Raw genomic sequence first — 19,704 nt, forward strand, 5'->3', positions numbered from 1 at the left:
GGTTTCCAGCTGTTGATGCCAGGATGGACCTGGCTGCAGGGAGGAGGAGGGAACTCTCTGTCCCTCCCTCCTCCGTCTCCCCACCCTTCCTCCCTCCTCCTCCCCTTGCCCGCCGTGTCTCCCTCCCTCTTTCTCCTCTGAGGCTGTGGAGTCGCCGCGCCGCCGCGAGCCGCGAGCGCCCGGCTCCCGGTCCCGCTCGGGAGTGAAGTGCGGGTGCGGGTGCCGGCGCCGCCCGGAGCGGCGGGCCGGGCTGAGGCCGGCGCAGCGGTCAGCGCGGAGGCTCGTCCGGGACTGAGCCCGGGCGCGGGGCCGGAGAGCCGGGGAGCCGGGGAGCCGGAGAGCCGGGGAGCCGGGGAGCCGGAGAGCCGGGGAGCCGGGGAGCCGGAGAGCCGGAGAGCCGGGGAGCCGGGGAGCCGGGGAGCCGGGGAGCCGGGGAGCCGGGGAGCCGGGGAGCCGGGGAGCCGGGCGGCGGGCCGGCGCCGCGTCCGGGCGAGTCCGGGGCAGGAAGGCGGCCGCAGCGGAGGGCAGAGGGCAGAGGGCGGAGAGCGGCCTGGCCCGCGGAGAGCCCCGCCCGGACGCAGCCGGCCGCTGGGCGCGCACCCGGTCGGCCCGGAGTCCGGAGCGAGTCGCCGGCCGACGGCGGGGGGCGTGCCCCTCCCAGCCCCGCGCCGGCCGCTGCGCGGCGGGGCATGTGAGCGGGAAGCCGGGCTGCGGCGCAGGGCGACGGCGGAGCAGCAGCGGCAGCGGCAGCGGCAGCGGCAGCGCGGAGCCCGGAGCCCCGAGCGCGGCGCCCGGCTGAGTAGTAAGTGCTCCCCTCGCGCCCCCTCCCGCCCGCGGAAGTTTGACACTCGCGCCCCCACGGTTCTGGGCACACGCGGCTCTCATCCCTGCGAGTTTCCATCCTTTGCAAAGTTTCCCAGGAAGGACGGACCCCCTGCCGACCCCAGCGGCGCCGGCCGGCGGGGGCTCCTCGCGGGGAGAGGCGGGGTGGTCGTGGAGAGGGGGGCCGCCTGGCGAGGCCGCGGGTCGGTGCCTGTGCGCCCCGCGCGAGCCGCGCTGGCGGGGTCCCCGCGCCCGCGCCCGGCCGAGCGGCACCAGGTCTTTCACAGCATCCTGTCCGCTCGCCCAGTTCAAGGACTTCCCAGCAGGAAGCCGGGGCGACCTGGGAGCGCCCCGAGTGGGACTCCGGGGCCGGCGCCGAGACGAGGCCCCCCGCCCCGCCCTGTGTGTGGGGTGCGGGGCCCCACCCAGAGCCACCCTTCCCACCCTCCAGGTCGGCTCCCCCGCCGACCAGCCGGGCGCTGCATCCTGTTTGTTTTCTGCGCCGCTGCTCCTGTCTCACCCCTCCCGCTTCCCACCTCCCGCCTCCCGCCTCCCGCCTCCCACCTCGTCTTCTTCCTACGACCCCCACCTCCCGCCTGGAGATGGTCGTAGGTGAACCTTTTCTTCCCGGTTTCACCGTCAGAGCAGATCGTGCGGGGGGTGGAGAGGTGGGGGTGGGGGCGGTCACTGTTCCCAGCAGTTCGCCATTGTTTTCCCACCCGCGCGTTCGGTACGTAAACACACACACACATTCTCTCTCTCTCTCTCTCTCTCTCTCTCTCTCTCTCTCTCTCTCTCTCGTTCTCTCTCTCTCTGTGTCTCCCTCTGCTTCACACGCGCGCACACATGCTGCTTCGAGTCCCGAGACGCGCGGGGATCGCCCGCGGGGTCTCCAGCTGCGGGACCCAGCGCGGCAGCTGCTTCGTTACGGATCTGGCGCTGGGGCGCGGGAGGGGTGGGGGGTGGCCGGGTCGTGGGGGGGCCGGAGAGCCCCGGGCGGGGCCGCGAGCTGTGCCTGGGCGGGAAGTGAATTTTGAACTTCAGCCCCGACCTTCCCGGGAGGACCCCAGCGCACGAGCGGCGGCTCCCGCCCGCGGGTGGACGGCAGCTGCAAGGACTCCAGCGGCGCTCTTGGCAGCCGCCTCCGGGACGGGCTCGGAGGAAGCCGGGGAGTTTTCCTGGGAAGTTTGCTTGGATTCTGTGGGAATTTCCGGGCGGGGCGCCTCGGCGCTGGTGAAGGGTCTGGCGAAAGCCGGCAGAAAGGTGCTGCTCTGGGGCGCGTTCCAGGGACCCTGGCTTCCACCGGCTCCCTGAGGAGGCGGCGCTGCAGATGCCGGGATTCAGGACAGGAGGGACCTAATTCCCCCGCCAGCGCGAGCCTGGGCGAGTCCTTTAACTTTCCTAGATTTGCCTTTAATGCCAGATGGGCAGCGTTATGCACACAGCCTTGAGATGGGTATCCAATAATTAGTTAAAGAATAGTGGTTTGAAAGGAAAATTAAAAGAGAATAGTGGTTTGCAAGGCAGGAACTGCAGGAGGCCCGGCACCCCTCTGACTGTACCACTGACAGCCAGGATAGCTTAGTGGTTGAGAACCAAGGCTCTGGAGTAGAGCCCAGGTATTGCCACTGGCAACAGGATCTTGAGCAATCTGACCTGAGTACTCTGTGCCTCACTTTGCTTGTCTGTAAAATGGGCTGAGTAGGAACAGGACCTACTCCATAGGGTTGTCTTGAGGATTAAAAGCCTTGATAAAGCAAACAGCCTGGCACGTAGTAAGTGCTGGGGAAATGTTAGCTGTTCTTGTCGTTATTACTAACCTGACCTTGTACAGGGCCCAGAGAGCGCTTCTGGATTGTGCCCATTTAATCAATTATAATAATTGTCCACTTCTGAAAAGGAAGAAACCTCACACTTCCCACCCTTTCCTGTTTTCAGCTGGTTAAATCCTCCCTTACTCCTTTTCTAGTTCCATCTTGTTCAGTCTTTTAACTTTTCTTTCTTGCCCTCCCTTCATCCCTCCCTCTCTTCCTTCACAATTTTTATGAAAGGTACTTCGTTCCCTCCTTTATTTTTTTTAAAATATATTTTTATTGATTTTTTACAGAGAGGAAGGGAGAGGGGTAGAGAGTTAGAAACATCGATGAGAGAGAGACATCGATCAGCTGCCCCCTGCACATGCTCCACTGGGGATGTGCCCACAAACAAGGTACATGCCCTTGACTGGAATCGAACCTGGGACCCTTCAGTCCGCAGGCTGATGCTCTAGCCACTGGTCCCAGCTGCCGTGTTCTCAGTGGAAATCAGGCCCCAGGAAGGAAGTGCCTCCACAGGGTGCCCCCTGAGTACAGGGCCTGGGCTGCTGGCTCATGGATTGGATGTGCATTTGTGTCTCTGGGGTTGGGTGACTTTCCAGAGAGAGGAACCCAGGTGTGTAGGGCCCGGGGAAGGGGCAGGTGGGCCGGGCCGAGCTGGGCTGGGCCTGGGGAAGGCAGCGTCTGTGTTGCCTGTTGCCGCGTCTCACTTGGGAGCCTGGAATATCCCAGCGGCCCGGGTGGAATGGGTATGGGATTTTGGGTACATGATGGGCCACCGCTTCACCTCCCACTCTCCACTTGCCTAGAGAGTATTTTCTAGGAATTTGGGTTTGTCACAGCTCCTGGGATTCTGGACTCTGAGCTGGGGACGAGGGAAGAGCAGGCAGCTGCTGGCCACCCACGCTGTCTCACACAATGGGCTTTCTCTCCTTCCTCTGACCCTCCGACTCCCACCCCAGGCGTGAGGGAGGATGGCCAGGTGATCGGTGATTGGTGCTTGGAGATCCTGCAAGTGGGCGTCCAGTGAGGAGAACCAGCCAATGCAGTCATCCCCATTCATTGCTTTAACAGAGATTTGTTGAACACCTACAGGGGCCAGCGGGGCTCCAGGGGTGAAGTCAGGTGGTGTGCCCACCTTCAGGGAGACTTCTTTCTAGTGGGAGGCGACAGGCAATGATTTGAAATAAGTAACCAAGACAATAGTAGGTCCTATGTGATGTGAAAGAAACACAGCAGGGTGATAGGATAGAGAACATATGTGTGGGGGGTGGGCAGGGGTGGCCCTACTTGGGGAAGCCAGTGAGAGCCGCCCTGGGGAGAGGACAGCTCAGGGAGGCCTAAAGGATGAGAAGGAGCCAGTGGCACAAAAAGGAAGGAAGCCAATGAGAAATTGTTGAGGCCAGAACTGGGTTTGCAATAGCAGTGTGGCCGGAGGGGGGGGCTGGAGAAATCAGAGGGGTGCGGAGCCTGGTCACTGGGACCTGGTAGGACGGACTGGTGAGGAGCCTGGGTTTTATGGCCAGGGCGATGAAGCCATTGGAGAGGGGAGTGGCAGGGTCTGATTTATGGTTTTAAAAGGCTGGTTGGTACACAAGAAATGGTCATCAGAGTTGCCCCAGGGGAGGGAAGCGGTGGCTGAGGGATGGATGGAGGAAAGATGGTGATCTCGCCGGAGACGCTTTTGTCCTTTCTGACTGTAGTACCGTGTGCATGTGTCAGCTATACCCCCTCTCGCCCAAACCCAAACCAAAAAGCGTCGTTAAAAAAAGCTTAGTTTATACACTGAAAACTATATAATAAAAAGGGTAAAAAACGGCATAAAACTATAATATAGTACTGATTTCGTGAAGGTAATGGGATGTATACACACGTGCAGGATGCACGCAGAAAGAAAACTAGAAGGCTGCCTTTTTACAGCGGTTAATTCTAGATACTGGACATATGGTGGTTTTTACTTCCTTTTGTATCTTCTGTCGATTTTTCCAGTCTTCTACCATGGTCCCGAACTGCTTTTATAGGTGGGACCATTCCCAGTGCTGCCTTGGCTTTGGAAATGACTCAGATTTCAGCTACATTCTTATCCCCATTTTAACTCCTGGTAGAGATGGGGGGGGGGGGGCAGGGGGGAGATGACGTGGGGCCCCTCCTGAATATTTTGCTACTTTATTAGCAGATTCAGGGCAACATGATGTGTAAAGGGCAGTGGGGGACATGCAGTACATAACATCTCTGAGCCTCGGTTTTCCAGTCTGTGAAATGGGACAATAACAATGAGAATCCCTATCTCTTAGAACGTCTGGTCAGTATCTGCAGCAGGGGGTCCATGAATGGTATGGGTCTGGAGTTTGCTGTTGCCAGACAAGTATTTGCTTGGGCTACACTTGATTCTGCAAAGGCTTTCTCCTCTCAGGGGGTGCTGTGAGATTGGCCCTTTTGGGGGAGCTCCCTGAGTAGGTCACTAGGAAGCTGAAGCTGATGCCTCTGGAAAAAGTGGAATTGAAATGCAGCTGTGCCCGTGCGCCCCTCCCCCAGCCACGTTCAGGGGCAAAGCTGAGTGTTTGCAAAGGGCTCTGTGCTGGGAAGGCCTGGCCAGGCCCACAGCAAATCGTGCTTTGAATGAGAATTATTTCTGGGCTTGGTGTTTGCCTAAGAGGGCTCGCTCCTGCCGGAACTTTTGCTGGTCCCCTTTCTGGAAGCGGATGTGTTAGCCAGGTAGGCTGTCACAGTGCCTGTCGCCAGGCGGGGAACCTGGGCCCATGAAGATCACTTTAAGGGCTCCTGCCATCTCCCTGTTCCCAAACAGGAAGACGTGTCCTGGATGGGAGTCTTTGCCTGGGCGACCCCATTGTGGAAATTTAAAAATTTTATTAATTGATTTTAGAGAGAGAGGAAGGGGGGGAGGTAGAGGAAGAGAGCGAGAGGAACATCGATTTGTTGTTCCACGCATTCATTGGTTGATTCTTGTATGTGCCCTGACAGGAATTGAACCTGCAACCTTGGTTATCAGGACGACACTCTGACCAGCCGAGCTACCCGGCCAGGGCTAGGGCAACCCCATTTTGAGTGCCTCTTCTAACCTCCTCTAGTTTCTGTGGTCATGCTCTGACAGATAGCAGTTTCTTTAAAAATTCAAATGCTTTCTCCGAGCAGTGAGGCGGTAGTTCCCTCCTGAGGGTGGAGCGGAGAGGGGAGGAGTGAGTGCTGGTCGGCCTGAGTGCCACGGGCCCGGCCCAGAAACCCACGGGACCATCTGTGCGCCAGCCTCCTGGTGATGAGGCCCGTGCGGCTCCCCCAGGAAAAGGTTTCATCCCCCTGCATGGTCCACAGCTCGGAACCCCGCAGTTACCATCTGCTCAGCTGCCCCTGACACCTCTGGTTGGTGACCTGCCGTAGTTGGGAGGGGCCGGGAGCCTGGGCCCCCTTGCTCTCCTAGGTGCTGTAAGGGAGGATTTGCTGTCCCAGAGAAGGGACAGCACAGTGGTTAGACCTCCCATTGGCTGTGAGGTGAGGAGGAAGTGGCCGGGGCTTCCCCTGCCTCCTCCCAAGGTCATCTGTGGGCAAACCCAAGGCCTGGACGCAGCCCAGGATGTGCTGGGTGCACTTGGGGACAAGCTAGGAGGACAGGGGCTGAGAATTGTACCCAGAGGTTGAAGGTTCCAGCCAGAAATGTTTTTATGGGGCTGGGGGGCAGGGAGGTGGTGGGAGAGGTGTATATGGGATAGAACAGGAGGCAGGAAGAAGTGGGGACAGTCTCTCCAGCGGCCCCCCCTTTTCCTAAATAGCATCACTGCCCAGGTGCTTTTGTCACCGGGAAGCCTGAGCTGGCCATGAACTAGGAATCCGGTTCCCTTGCCCTTGACACACCACAGCATTCCGACTCCCCTCCCTAAAGAAGTGGCCTTAGCATTTAAATGGCCTTGGCATAAAGCCCCATAAACAGCCTGGGGGGTTGTGGCCGGGTTTGGGGGGAGGGGCTTAGAGTTACCGCCCACCTTGACCCCCTGTGTCTTCTGGGGAGATGTCCACGGTTGGGTGCACTTCAGTATTTAAACTTGAGGAGAGGAGACCGGGAGGGGGCCTCAGCCTGGGCAGGAACCCTTGGCCTCCTTCCCCTGGTGGTTTAGCTCTGTGATCCCTGCCAGGCCCCGAGCTCCCTGGGGGATCCGCCCCAGAGGAGGCCAGACTGGGCTCCTCCCCCAGCTCCCCCCCCCCCAACTCCCTCATCCCCGCCCTAACTCCCCCATCCCCGCCCCTGCTTGACTCAGAATGGAATGTGCAGCCTGTGGAACTGGATGGGGTGAAAACTGGTTCCCTGAAGGCCTGATCCGGCCCCCTCCTGCCCCTCCACAAGGGGGTGGGGGACCCTGGGGCTAGGTCCAGTTCCTTGGCAGGGCTAGAGGTGCCCCTGGCTGTCCCTGTGCTGAGCTGGGGCAGAGGTAGATGCCACGGAGGCCCAGGTTCAGCCATTTGAAGGGGGTAGGTAGCCCAAGGTGAGGGTGGGTGGCCAGGGTGAAACAGGCAAAGCAGACCCCCTCCCCCAACTCCCGGAGCTGGCTGGCCTGCCCTGGTCCCACAGCCTTTGGTGACTTCTCTTTTTAAAAACTGTGGCTCATACTTATGTTCTTATTTCTATAGTTTCCAAATGTCCAACAATGTTGTACTTTTGTAATCAGGGTGGAAAGAATTTGAAATATATCTAGAACGGACAGTAAGACAGAAAAAGCAGTCGTCAGTGTACTCCCTGGAAGACCCAAAGGAGTCGAGGCTCGACCAACGCCAGATCTTCTGCAGAAAGGGGGTCCCTGGCAGGAGAGGTGATGGTGGAATAGGAGAGGAAGCCTGTAAGCCTGGACTGATTCCTTTAGGGGACGGTTGGGTGGGGGGCCCAGGTACCCAGGCCCTCGAGGCTCCTGCGTTGGCCCTGGCACCTGGGAGGAGCTAGGAAATGGAGAGAAGTCTTGGCTGAAGCTCACCTCACATGACTCCAAAGAATTAACTCTTGCCCGGCCCGGCCTGGCTGCAGTGGCCAGTCGGTTGAGTGTTGTCCTGTGCACCATAAGGTTGCCCTTTTGATTCCGGGTCAGGATACATGCCTGGGTTGGGGTGCGATCCCAAGTTGGGACACGTACAGAGGGCGCAATTGATGATTCTCACCTCCCGCCAGCCTCCCCCCTCCGCGCCCCCCTCTCTCCATGTCCTCCTGTGAGGATTAAATAAAAATGAACTCTTGTCTGGCCACACAGGCAGGTTCTATGCCCTCCCTCCTCAGAGTGCAGAGTGAGGGAAGTTTTGTTTCAGGGTGTGGGGTGCGACGCTCTCTTAACCTTGCCCCTCACCGCCCTGTTGAGAGCCTGAAGCCATTCACTCAGCCCTGTGAGCTTTGGTTCTGGGCCTGTCCCTGGAGAGGCGCGGTGGGTGGGGAAGGAAGGGGGAATAAAAGCTTAGTGGGAGGGGCTGGAAGGAAGCCCGTGTGCAGGTACAACCAGGCCCTCAGAGGCAGGTGGGGTGAGGGGAGTCGGGATGAATAGGGAGCTGTTGAAAGAAGAAGGGAGGGGCCCCTCCAGCCCGGCTATTTCTCCTGCTTGCCCTGCCCGGCCGGGCTCCCTTTTCCTTGGCTGGTGGAGAGGGTGTGCGTGCATGTGTGTGTATAGGCAGCAGGTGGGGGCTCAATCAGCCCCCTCTGGCGCCTGGGGGACAGGCAGTGTCTCTGAGAGCCCCAGGGAGACAGTGGGGACCTGAGACCAAGCAGGAAAGGGGCGAGTGGGCAGAGAAAGAGAGCCAGGCAGCCGTGGGGCCTTGCTGCGGGGAGCCAGAAGGGGGGCCCTCCTCGCCTCCCTCCTCGATGAGTGCCAGTCCCCCGGAGCCTCTGGGCCCCGCACAACTGGGGTTTCCACCCCAGTCTCTCTGGAGAGCAGCAGGCAGTGGGCAGGCACCCTCCTTCCCTCCTGTCTCTGAGCTCGGCGTCCTCCTCCTGTCCTGTGAGCATGGAACCAGGGCCACCCTCACACCGGGAGTGGGTGGTGTGGGAGTCTGGCCAGAGAGAGGAGTGAGGGAAAGAGTTAGCGGTGGGGGCTGTGGGCTCTGCTAGCTGGGGCTGGTGGGGCAGGGAGGGAGGCCTCTCCTCTTGGTTCCGGGGTTCGGGAGATGGGCTCAGCCTTCACTCACCCGCACCCTCGCCAGGAAACGGGGTCAGAGGACAGAGGAAGGAGTTGTGTCCCAGCGGGCCCGGGGCAGAGGCATGTAGCAGGAGAGCGTGCTCTTGGGTGTCGGAGGAAGTGAAGGGATGAACTTGACTGCTGTCTGCCAGAGCATGAGTCCAGGTGCGAGAGGCTCTTCGCGTTGTGCCAGGCCCAGGCGGCACAGCTGTTCTCGATGGCCGTGCTGGAACTGGCTCAGGGCACCGGGGGCCAGTTGCTCTCGTGGTTGCTCTAATGCAACTCATGGTTGTTTCTTGTTGTCGTTGATCTTTAATTTGTAGTAAATATTATTTTTAATTATAGTTAGCACACAATAGTATATTAGTTTCTGGTGTGCAAGATAGTGAACCAACATTTATATACCCTACAGAGCGGTCCCCCACGAAGCCTAGGAACCATCCGCCATTATACATACTTACGCTATTGACTCTATTCCTTCTGCATTACACCCCGTGACTTATAGTATAACTGGAAGTTAGTACTTCTTAATCCTCTTCCCCTTTTCTACCCAGCCCCCCTCTCTCTGGCAACCATCAGTTTGTTCTCTGTATCTGTGAGTTTCTGTTTCGTTTGTTTATCCATTTATTTTGCTTTTTAGAGTCTACATGTGGGGTGGGCAAAAGTAGGTTTACAGTTGTGAGTATGTGAAGCACAGAGTTTATTCTTGTGTTACTTATTAATTGTATTATTTTCCATACAAACAACTGTAAACCTGCTTTTGCCCGCTCCATATAAGTGAAAAGATAAGGTATTTGTTTTTCTTTTCTTTTTTTGTGTGCAAATTTTATTTATTTTAAATGTGTATATATGTGTATATTATGAATTTCAGAGAGGAAGGGAGAGGGAGAGAGATAGAAACATCAATGATCAGAGAGAATCATTGATTGGCTGCCTCCTGTATGACCCGCTCTGGGGATTGAGCCTGCAACCCAGGTATGTGCCCTGACTGGGAATTGAACTGTGACCTCCTGGTTCATAGGTCACGCTCCACCACTGAGCCAAACCGGCTGGGTAGGTATTTGTCTTTCTGTCTGACTTATCTCACTTAGTATAATGCCCTCTAGGTCCATTCATGTGTAGCAAATGGTGAAATTTCATTCTCTTTTATTGCTGAGTAATAGTCCATTGTGTTTGTGCCACATCTTTGTCCATTCATCTATTGATGGGCACCCAGGTTGCTTCCGCAGTTAGGCTACAGTAAGAAATGCTGCAATAATGAACATAAGTGTGCACATGTCTTTGTAAGTTAGCGTTTTTGTTTCTGGGGGCTAAATACCCAGAAGTGAAATTGCTGGGTCATACTGTAGTTCCATTTTTAATTTTTTGAGGAACTTCCATATTGTTTTCCATAGTGGCTACACTCATTTACATTCCCGCCGGCAGCGTGTGAGGGTTCTTTTCTCCACATCCTCAATAACACTCGTTATTGGTTGTCTTTTTGGTGATAGCTGTCTGACAGGTGTGAGGTTGGGACCCATGGTTTTCATAATGTAAATCCCCTTCTTTTCCACCACCTGGCCTGAGAGCCGTTCTCCTCAACATGCCACCCCCAATCTGGAGGTGATTCTTGGCTGTTGATTGACGCAGAGCTTGGGAACCAGAATTGACGGGAGGCCTTGTGTGCAAGTGTGGGTGCAAGTGTGTTGGGCGGTTTAGAGAGAGGGTCTAGAGTTGGACTGTCACCACCTTCCTGTGGAGTTGGATGGTCGGCCACAGGTACAAAGGGCCCTGTGATTCCTCAGTCAAGGCTGGTGGGGTTTAGGATGGGGCGGGAAAGACTGACGGCAGGCCCTTTAGCTGGTCTCCAACCTAAGGGTCTTCTCTGTCTCCTTCCTTCTCCCTCTCCTGTCATGTAATCTCACCCACCCCTTGCCCTTCAGGACCCTTGACTTCGCTGATTGGGGTTTACCAACCTAAATTCATGTCCGGGTGACAAATTAGCAGGTACCTCCTAAGCACATGAGCCTTTTAACCAGCCACGGGCCTTATTCGACCAAGGGGTGATTGACAGAGCGGGAAGGTGCGGGGTGGAGTGGATGGATGGTGGGGCGTGTGGGGACCTGCTCCGTTCACCCAGACACTCAGCATATGTGTCGGGAGCGCCTGCCTCCAGGCTGTGCCCGCTACACCGGGGCTATGAGACCAGCCTAGCCATGACACAGTTTTGGGGAAGATAAAGAGAAGTAAATAATCGGTTGGCTACAGATTGACAAAAGTGAAGGGAAGGAGGTGCAGGGTAGAGGGCTTCCGGGAGCACCAAGGGGGGCACCACAACCAGCTTTGGGCAGTCAGGGAAGGCTCCCTGTAAGAGGAAACATAAAGACCTAGAGAATGAGCAGGAGATAACTTGGCAAGAACCAGTCAGAAGAGAAGGTTTTAAGGGCAGATCCCCTGGTCATCCTGACTTTTGGGGGGGAGGGTCAGTGTAGAACATTCAACGGACAGGGTGGCTAGGGGCTCCCGGCACCCAGAGGCCTTGCTCAGCTGTGAGTTGTGTGTGCCAGCACAGGGGGGAGCATTATTTTTTGGGGGGGATGGTGACTGCCTGTGGCATGGTGCTGCGGGTTCAAGTGGGCCTTGGGCACAGTGCGGTGTGTGGCCCAAGCAGCCCGGGTGCTGGAAGCCCAAGCCTCTCCTAGGAAAGGGTGCAGGGGTGGGAGGGTCGGTTGCAGGATTGCCAGGGCCAATTGCGAATTAACCAGGCTGGCGTTAAATGCCTTTGCTGCTTTTCTCCTCCCCTCCCACTCCTCCCTGCCCTCCCGAAAATCAACAACTGTGTCAACAGCAGGGTGATTGTGCTTGGCCGGCAGCCTCCGGGGCTGCCAGGACTGGGCAGGTGCTGGCAGGGGCTGCCGGAGCCCCACCGGGAAGCAGGCTGGGCCTGGCTGCCAGGGCTGCAGGATAAACAAGGCCGCACACAGGCGGCCGGGAGGGAGGCTGCAGGCAGGAGGAAGAACAGGTGTCTCAGGAGCGAGGCAGACACAAAGGACCTCTTGTCTCCTCCCCCTTGGCCCCAGGGAGCAGCCCCCTCCTCCAAGCCCAAGACCAGGGGTCAGGTCAGCCAGGGGCTGCTGGGGGTGAGGGAGGGGCAGGGGCTGACCTCCTGACTCCCCCTGCCCCTTGGTGCTTGTTTTTTTCTTGCCCGAGACGAGGTGAAACCAGTGCTGACTGGGTGCAGGAAGGTGGGGTGGCGGCGGAGTCGGCCCCACTAGCCCCACCCATCACGAGGCCACTGTTCGTCCATCTCCCACCGGAAGGCCTACAGGACTCCTCACCCCCGGGGGTGGGGGTGCCCAAGGAGGAAAAGGGTGGGAGATGGGAAGGCACCTGCTGCTTTGGGGAGGAAACATAAAGACCTAGAGAATGAGGAGGAGATAGTTTGGCAGGAGCAATGTGGGTAGTGATGGAAGGCGGGGCGACAAGTAGAGCAGCTTGGGCCAAGGAGGGTTCCAGGTGGTTGGGGTGTGGCAGCACCTTCCTCCCTCCGTACAAACGTTTACGGAGCACGGAGCACCCACCATGTATTCGGACTGGGGGAGGCAGGGAGAAATACTACAGTGCCAGCACAGCCTGGCAGATTCTGGAGCCGCCTGCCTATGTGGTCTTTTGTAGGTAACAAACTCTGCATCTTGGTTTTCTCGTCTGTAACATGGGGGAGATAGTAATTGCTGCCAGTGGGGCTGTTGAGATGGTGAAGTGTGAAGAGATGCCTGGTGTGGTGCCTGGTTTATAGTAAGGACTGCATAAGATTAGGCCGTATTGTCCCTGGCTCAGAGAGCAGCCGGAGCCTGGGAAGTAGACGTAGATGGTAAGAAATAATTGCATTCCGGCCAAGTACTAGAGACCAGGATGTCCGAGGGCCCAGCTCTGCTAGAATTATCAGAGAGTGATTTATGAAGGCAGGGAACGTTTGAACTGGGCTTTGAGTGAGGTGTAGGAGTTTTCCGGTCAAGAATGTAGGATGGACCTTCTAGGCAGGGGCACCATGTGAGTCAGCCCCCAGAGCACATGTTTATGTCTATACTAGAGGCCCAGTGCATGAAATTCGTGCACAGGTAGGGTCCCTAGCAGCTGCCAGCTGCCGGCTGGGGCCTCCCTTCCTCTGTCTGCATGCTGCTGCCGCCAGCCTGGGCCTCCCTTCTTGCAGTTGGCTAGCCGGCCCGGCCCCCTTGGTCAAACTCCTGGTCGAACTCTTGGTCAAGGGGACAGTTTGCATATTAGGCTTTAATTATATAGGATTATAGATTTGTGAGGACAACAGCCGGAAGGATGGCCGGGGCGAGGCTGAGAAGGGCCTGCAGGGCAGGCGAAAGTCTAGGCTCATCCCAGCTTACTGCAGGGTGAGCTGCCGATTTTGGTCGCCACCAAGTGCCTTCCCTCTGCCTCCCCCTCCAGTGCATTATGGAAAATTCAGTCTCACCGCTCTGGAAGAGTCTTCACTTCGTAGAGAAGCAGGATTGTTTAGGGAAAACATCACTGAGTTTTAGGCTCAGATAGTTCTGGGTTGGAAGCTTGTGGGTTTTGAATCTCGGTGTTGGGCCATCTACCTAATCTCTTTGAGCCGCGTGTAATGTGATCCCCCCCGGGGCCGGGTGATGGTGAGTATTAGAGAGAAAGGTGTGCCAAGTCCTGCCGTGCCCGGGTGCACAGCAGACGGGAGCTGTGAGGGGCCCTCCGTGTGGTCCTGCCCGCATCAGAACCCGTCTCTCTATCTGGGCCTCCGTCTCTCTATCTAATATCGAAACAACTGTGCTTCTTCTTCCTTCCATGATTTCGAACTGGCAATGGACTATGGGTAGACCAGTCAGCGGGAAGCCCAGGACCAGAGGGGCCGACATTGGCCTCCCCGGGGCAGCATGGGGCCTGCTGGCCTGAGGCGGAGGGAGCGGATGCAAGTGGCTGGGGCAGGGATGCCAGTTCAGGGGCTGCTCCCCATGCATCGGGCAGTGGGGCCCCCATCCTGCCTTTGCCACGGGGTGAAGCCCTCCAGGGGCCCCCTGACATCTTCCTGTGACTGCAGTGCTGGTGTTTGTGGGCCGGTGGGAGACCGAGGCCCCGGTCTGCCTCCAGCTTGTGTGTCCTCAGGCCTGTCCGTTGGCCTCTCGGAACCTCGCTTTTCCCACCTGCGACTTGGGAAGGCCCAGCGGGACCCCACCCGGGATGAAACGAGAATGCTGTGCTGCTGTGGCAGCCGTCAGGCGAGGGTGAGGATGGCCACCCTGGTCATTTCAAGCTCCAGATGTGCAGCCAGACCCTTCGCCGCAGTCCCACATCTGCACTGGGCCCAGTGCCTCCCTCCCCAGGGCGCACCTCGGGTGCCTCCCAGCACGAGTCAGGAAGGGCCGAGAGGATCTGCCCATTTTGTGGATGAGGAGACTGAGATTTGGAGATGGGAACGCGTCCAGGCGGTGGGGCTGCCTTGTCCCTCGGTGGCTGTGGGTGTGCAGGGGCAGCTGTTCCGCGTGGTGTGTGTGGCCCTGAGCAGAGCCAGTGGAACCACTCTGGGATTGGCCTCCTGCCACTGGTTTTGAGGACTTGGCGATGGGAAGGGCGGGGGGGGGGGCGGGCGGGCACTGAAGAATATCTGGAGCCCATTGGGTCTCCTGACATTCCAGGGAGCCCACCCGAGACCCAGTCGGAAGGGTGTTTGCCTGGGCAGGGGCCACCATTGTCTCCCTCATTTGCCACCTTGGCTGTGCCCGGCGTGGGCACAGCTCCATTTTCTCTTCCTTCTCCGCACTCAGGTTTCTCAGGTGGCTGTGAGGTGAGGTGAGGCCAAGAAGAGAACGTGGTTCGGAGGGGATGCCGGGAGAGGCGGCGGGGACAGTCGTCGGGGTGCCCTGGCCAGCTGGGCAGACAGCTTCCTCGTAGCCCCGAGTGAGAGAGCGGCAGAGAGAGCAGCAGTGACCCTTGGATTTCTTTCAGGTCCGTGTACATATTTACATGCAATTTGCATAAAACCAGTACTCTGAACAGTTTTATAATCCATCTCCAGGCACATTCAGATTTGCCTTTTATACTGTTGCTCTTCGTGAAGATGGCTGCTCTGGCTGTTTGATCTTGTTTACGCCTTCTCACGCCTGGGCCATGTCTCCCCTGACCCTCTCTCCGAGGTCAGGCGACGGGGACAGAGTCAGCTCAGGGTCACCTGCTGTAGAGTCGTCCTCCCTGCGGGGCGTACCGAGGGCTGGACCAGCCCCTGCTCTTCAGCAAGGACATCCAGGCCCAGCTGTCCCCACCCCCAGAGGCAACCCTCATCCGTGAGCGGGGGCCAGGGCACCTTTGCACACAGGGACGCTGTGCTTGGCTCTTAGCAAGTGCGTAGTCAATGTGAGGATGAGTGAAATGAGAGAAGTCGCTCCTTGGGGCCTGGTTTTTGTGCCCATGACTGGAGAGGCTGGTGGGGAGAAGGGAGCCCCTGAGGTCCTGGGGTGGTGGAACCCATTTCCCTCTCTAACTGTGGCCAAAGGGGCATTGCTTTCTCTTCTGGCCTTGCAGGAAATAGTGTTGGGGGTCAGAGGAGCCGAAAGGAAGGGCCAGGCCCTCTATTATTTTGTTTTCCAGATCGAGAATCTGTTATTAGCACAATTTATGACATCCAGGTCTCCAGCCAAGCACATTCTGTTCCCCAGTGTTGGGGAGACGTAGGGACCATGGCGAGAGGCTGAACAGGAAAGAAGACAAGTCAACAGTTTTGTGATTGACTGTGGTGTCTTGGCTTGTGCTAGGGGACAGTTCTAGTTTGGGGCCAGTTTGAGCCCAGGTCTGTGTGGGGAGACACCCTTCCGGATGGCATGGCATCCCCATGTGAACCCAAATAGCTGTTGTAGGCAGGGTGAGCGGGCTGCCCTCTCAACCTCATGCCCCCTGGGCCCCGGGCTCCAAATTTTTCTCCGTGAAATGGAGTCAGGGCACGGGCATTCGGAATAGAGTCGCTGTAGAGTTTGATGCGATGGCTGGGCCCGGGAAGACCCCTACAAGGGGAGGAGAGCAGCTGTGCGTGAGAGGACCCCGGAAAGAGGAGGAGGAGTGGGCCAGATGGACACCTCGGTGGAAAGAATGGCGCACAAGCAAAACACCCCCCTCTCTGCAGAAGTGCTGAGCTGGTGGAACTCAGCCCCGCGGCCGCGAGATTGGGGCAGCAGATAGAGCTCTGCGGTGCCTGGGCTGTGTGTGCGAGGTGGTATGTGGGGCTCCCGGAAGACAATGGAGAGGGCAGGAGCCGCACCTGTGGCGCCCCCTCCACCAGGCTGGCCTCCGCGCTTCCCCCGTGTTGTCACCAGTCCCCCTTCCTGGAAGCAAGTCCCCTTCCTCCACCCACCCCTCATGTAAGTTGGTCTCGTTCTTCTCTTGTTCTCCCCTCCTCCTCCTCCCGGCTGTTTGGCTTGCAATAGATGCAGCTACATTAGCCTTTCTTCGGGGAATGGGGGGATTTCTCAGGGTCGGGGTTGGTGGTGGCTGATCCCCCAAGGAGAGTGCACCTCTTAAGCGGTCGAATCCTGCCGTCCAGCAGGTCACGTGGTTGGGAAGGGCAGACTCGCTGGAGGAGAAGAGGCGTCCGTGGGGTTCTGGGAAGAGCCAGGGCAGAGAATGTGTGCATCGGGTGGTGGGCAGAGGGCTGGGGCAGTGAGAGAATGGCCTGGCTGCCAGCTGTGAGGCTTGGACTATTATCTTATTGTTATGCTCATACAGCCTGGCCGGGTACTTGTCCTCTGGTGTTGGCATCCTTCTCCCTGGACGGCTCGAGGCTCTGCCAGGGGCTTGTGAAAGGATGAACTCAGAGATGCAGTTCAGTAAAGTGTGCGTGGAGCATGTCTCAGGCCAAGCACCAGCCTTGGGGCTCCACTAGCAACCCCAGTCCTGCGGAGACAAATGGTGGCTCCTCTGTAGCAGGTGCCAAGTGGAGTCCTGCTGGGGATACCCAGGGCCTTGGCTTAGCCTGCAGGTGGGCCGGGACCGCCGAGGTCAGCCTGGACGTGGACCGGGGGAACCAGAGAAAGTTTCAGAACTCCCGGGACCTGGGCCCATTCATTCGGGCTGACACTTCTCGAATTGTTCTAGGACAGTGATGGCGAACCTATGAACTCATTTTTTGGGGTTGATTTTTCTTTGTTAAATGGCATTTAAATATATAAAATAAATATCACAACTGTACGTCTTTGTTTTACTATGGTTGCAAATATCAACAAATTTCTATATGTGACACGGCACCAGAGTTAAGTTAGGGTTTTTCAAAATGCTGACACGCCGAGCTCAAAAGGTTCGCCATCACTGCCCTAGGACATTCCCCCACAGACCCCTGCTCTTTTTCTTTCCTTTCACACATCTTTGCTGCCTTCAAATCGTGCCACCCCAGCTGGTAATGGAGACAGGTCTCCCTTCCCTGCCAGGGCGAGTGGGCTCCCAGGTGTGGGCCGTGCTGGCAGCCCTGGGCAGTGGGCTGTGCCCTTTCCCCTTCTGCCCTGAGCCCTGCTGCCCTGGGCTTTGGTCCTGGGCCCAAGTGAATGAGTGTGGCTGGCTTTCCTGGCAAATCGAACATGTGCCCTTTCTCGATGAATGGGCAAATGTATATGGTTCAGGATGGAGGAGTAGTAATCTCTGGGTGTCTTTGTAAAAGGCAGTGGTTTGAGGTATTTTGGACAAATGAGTTGGGGGTTGGATAAGCTTACTAAGTCCTCATGTAAATCCTGGGTGAGGCCAGGGGAGGACCAGACCCTGTCCTCAGGGAAGCTGTAATCTGTCTGGGGAGGCGAAATCCTAGGAAACCGAGTTGCATTGTGGGAACAAAGCCTTTCACCCCAGTTGGCCAGGGCTCCAGGACGGATGGTGGCAGCTCCGTCTTCGCAGCCCTGGGTTAGGAGGCTGGGACAAGCCGGAGTCTCAGACCCAGGTTTGAGTGCTGGTTCTGTTTCTTCGAAGGTGCGTGATTTCTGGCAAATACCAGAACTTTCTTAGAGCCCAGTTTTTTCATTTACCAAGTGGGAAAAGAGTAACACCTGACAGGGCTTTGAAAAGGATTCGGGAAGTGCTGTGTATATCGCAGGGCCTGGAGGAGGGGAGGCCGCAGAGTGCGGGGGAGCCGATATTGTGGCGATTGTGGTGGTGGGTGCAGGGGCTGTGGCTCTCCTGGGGCTGCCTGGAATGGGGGGCAGCCCCTCCCTGGGGTCAGGTGTATGGCCTTTGGATCTGATGGTAGGGACACACTGTCAGCCTCGCACAGTATTCCTCCTTCAGATGCAACCCGCAGATGTGCTGTGTGGCCCTGGCCAAGTTACTTCGCCTCTCTGTGCTTCAGCTTCCTCAGCTGTACCATGCTGTGGACAGGCCTGCCTGTTGGGGAGGATTACAAAGGATTCCACGGAAGGTGTTCAGAACAGCGCCTGGCACCTGGGACTCTTCCCCAGGTGTTTGGTGCTGGTGCTGTGGTTATTCTGTACCTGGAGTGAGCCATTCCTCAAAGGGCGAGAGCTGCTCTCTCTCCCAGTCCCGGAGCTGGGATCGTGGGGTGGGTTGGGTGGGGTTGGGGTGGGCTGGGAGGGGCCTGCATGCGGGCGCTGGGGAGAAGCCCAGAAAACAGAACACACCGCTTCTCACACCAGCTTCGGGCAGGGCATTGCCAGGTGTAGCCGAAATGCCAGTCTGGCTCAGAGCACTATCTTGTGTGTTCCCTGAAACGAAACTGGTCCCTGAGGGGGGCAGCTCCACCCCACGCAGGATGGATTTTGTAAAAACCAAAGAAATTCACATGTAGTTGGGATCGCTTTGAAGCCCGAAACTACCACAGTCACAAAACCCAACTGCTGGTGGATTTTAATAATTCATCGTCATCCACAGCCGGTCGCTAATCTTTGGACTCTGGGCGCCCAGGAACCGCCAGCAGGAGCCTGGCAGGAAATGAAGGCTGCCCGGTCGCACCCACGCCCACAATGAGAGGGTTAATTGGGCTTGGAGCGCCTGTGGGTAGCAGCCTCTTCTCCCAGGTCCTTGTGCTGTGGTTCTGAGCTTGGGGTCAGGCAGACAGACCTGAAGTGGGACTCTGCCTCCACCCCTTGGCTTCAGTCGCCCCGGCTATAAAATGGGTTTAGTCTGTAAAATGGGTTTAGTCGTTGCTGAAAAGCTGTGAGGCGCTCGGCGTGTGGCAATCACAGTGAGTGAGTGGCAGGTGCTGTCAATAGCCTTCTCCAGTTTGGTCGCAGCCTGAAGGTAGAGGCAGGGGCTCAGCACACCTGCATGTATTTCACAGCATCAAAGGCCGAGGCGCCTCCCCCACTTACAGTCTTATCTCTGGGGCAGAAGGAAGACTTCATTCCACTGCAAATGGAAACACTGAGGCCTGGGAAGGTGGGGCGGGTGTCCCAGAGCCTGCCGTGCAGTACAGGCACCCATCCCCTCCTCGTGCGTTGGGCTTTCTAAACCAACCACCAAGTGCACCGAGTGCTTTGACATTGAGAAAAGCACTTGGCCAAGGCTCCCAGCAAATCTAGTGGTGTTTTGACTCCCAGTTTCCCACTAGGAAAGCCCAGGTTCAGAGAATTAAGCCAGATTGTGGCAGAGCCAGGGCTTAAGCTCAGACCGCCTGCCTCCAGATCCAGTGCGTATTTCCACCGTGCACGGCAGAAGTCTCACCCCAGCCGTCTGTCCTCTGCAGTTTCTCCCCCCACCCCAACACAGGTAGGCCTGTCAGGGCGCATAGTCATGAGCCGGCAGGAAGAGGGTTAAATTCCTCCTAAGCCACAGAGCTGGTTTTGAGCTGGCGCCTCCACTGACCCCATCACTGACCCCCATCCCCTGGGTCAGGGCTGCAGGCTGTGGGGGGAAGGGCAGAGAGCCTCTAACAGCCCAAGGGGGGCAGAGGGAGGGCCTGGGGA

The 19,704-nt window shown here is 57.6% G+C and overlaps 1 protein-coding gene across 3 annotated transcripts in view; it reads left to right on the forward strand.

Moving 5' to 3' along the window:
• Positions 1–429: 429 nt before the first annotated feature.
• Positions 430–19,704, forward strand: part of SOX13 (SRY-box transcription factor 13) — a 45,447-nt gene continuing 26,172 nt past the window's right edge. The window contains exons 1-2 of one of the 3 annotated variants that reach the window (XM_036342811.1): positions 430–802; positions 14,581–14,761. The gene's annotated coding sequence lies outside the window, so the exon portion shown is untranslated. Of the gene's footprint in view, positions 803–14,021; positions 14,041–14,580; positions 14,762–19,704 lie in introns of those variants that run through there. The other 2 variants (XM_036342812.1, XM_036342810.1) reach the window with 2 other exon arrangements.

Source organism: Myotis myotis, unplaced genomic scaffold (assembly GCF_014108235.1).
Source record: "Myotis myotis isolate mMyoMyo1 unplaced genomic scaffold, mMyoMyo1.p scaffold_m19_p_18, whole genome shotgun sequence".
NCBI classification, from domain to species: Eukaryota; Metazoa; Chordata; class Mammalia; order Chiroptera; family Vespertilionidae; genus Myotis; species Myotis myotis.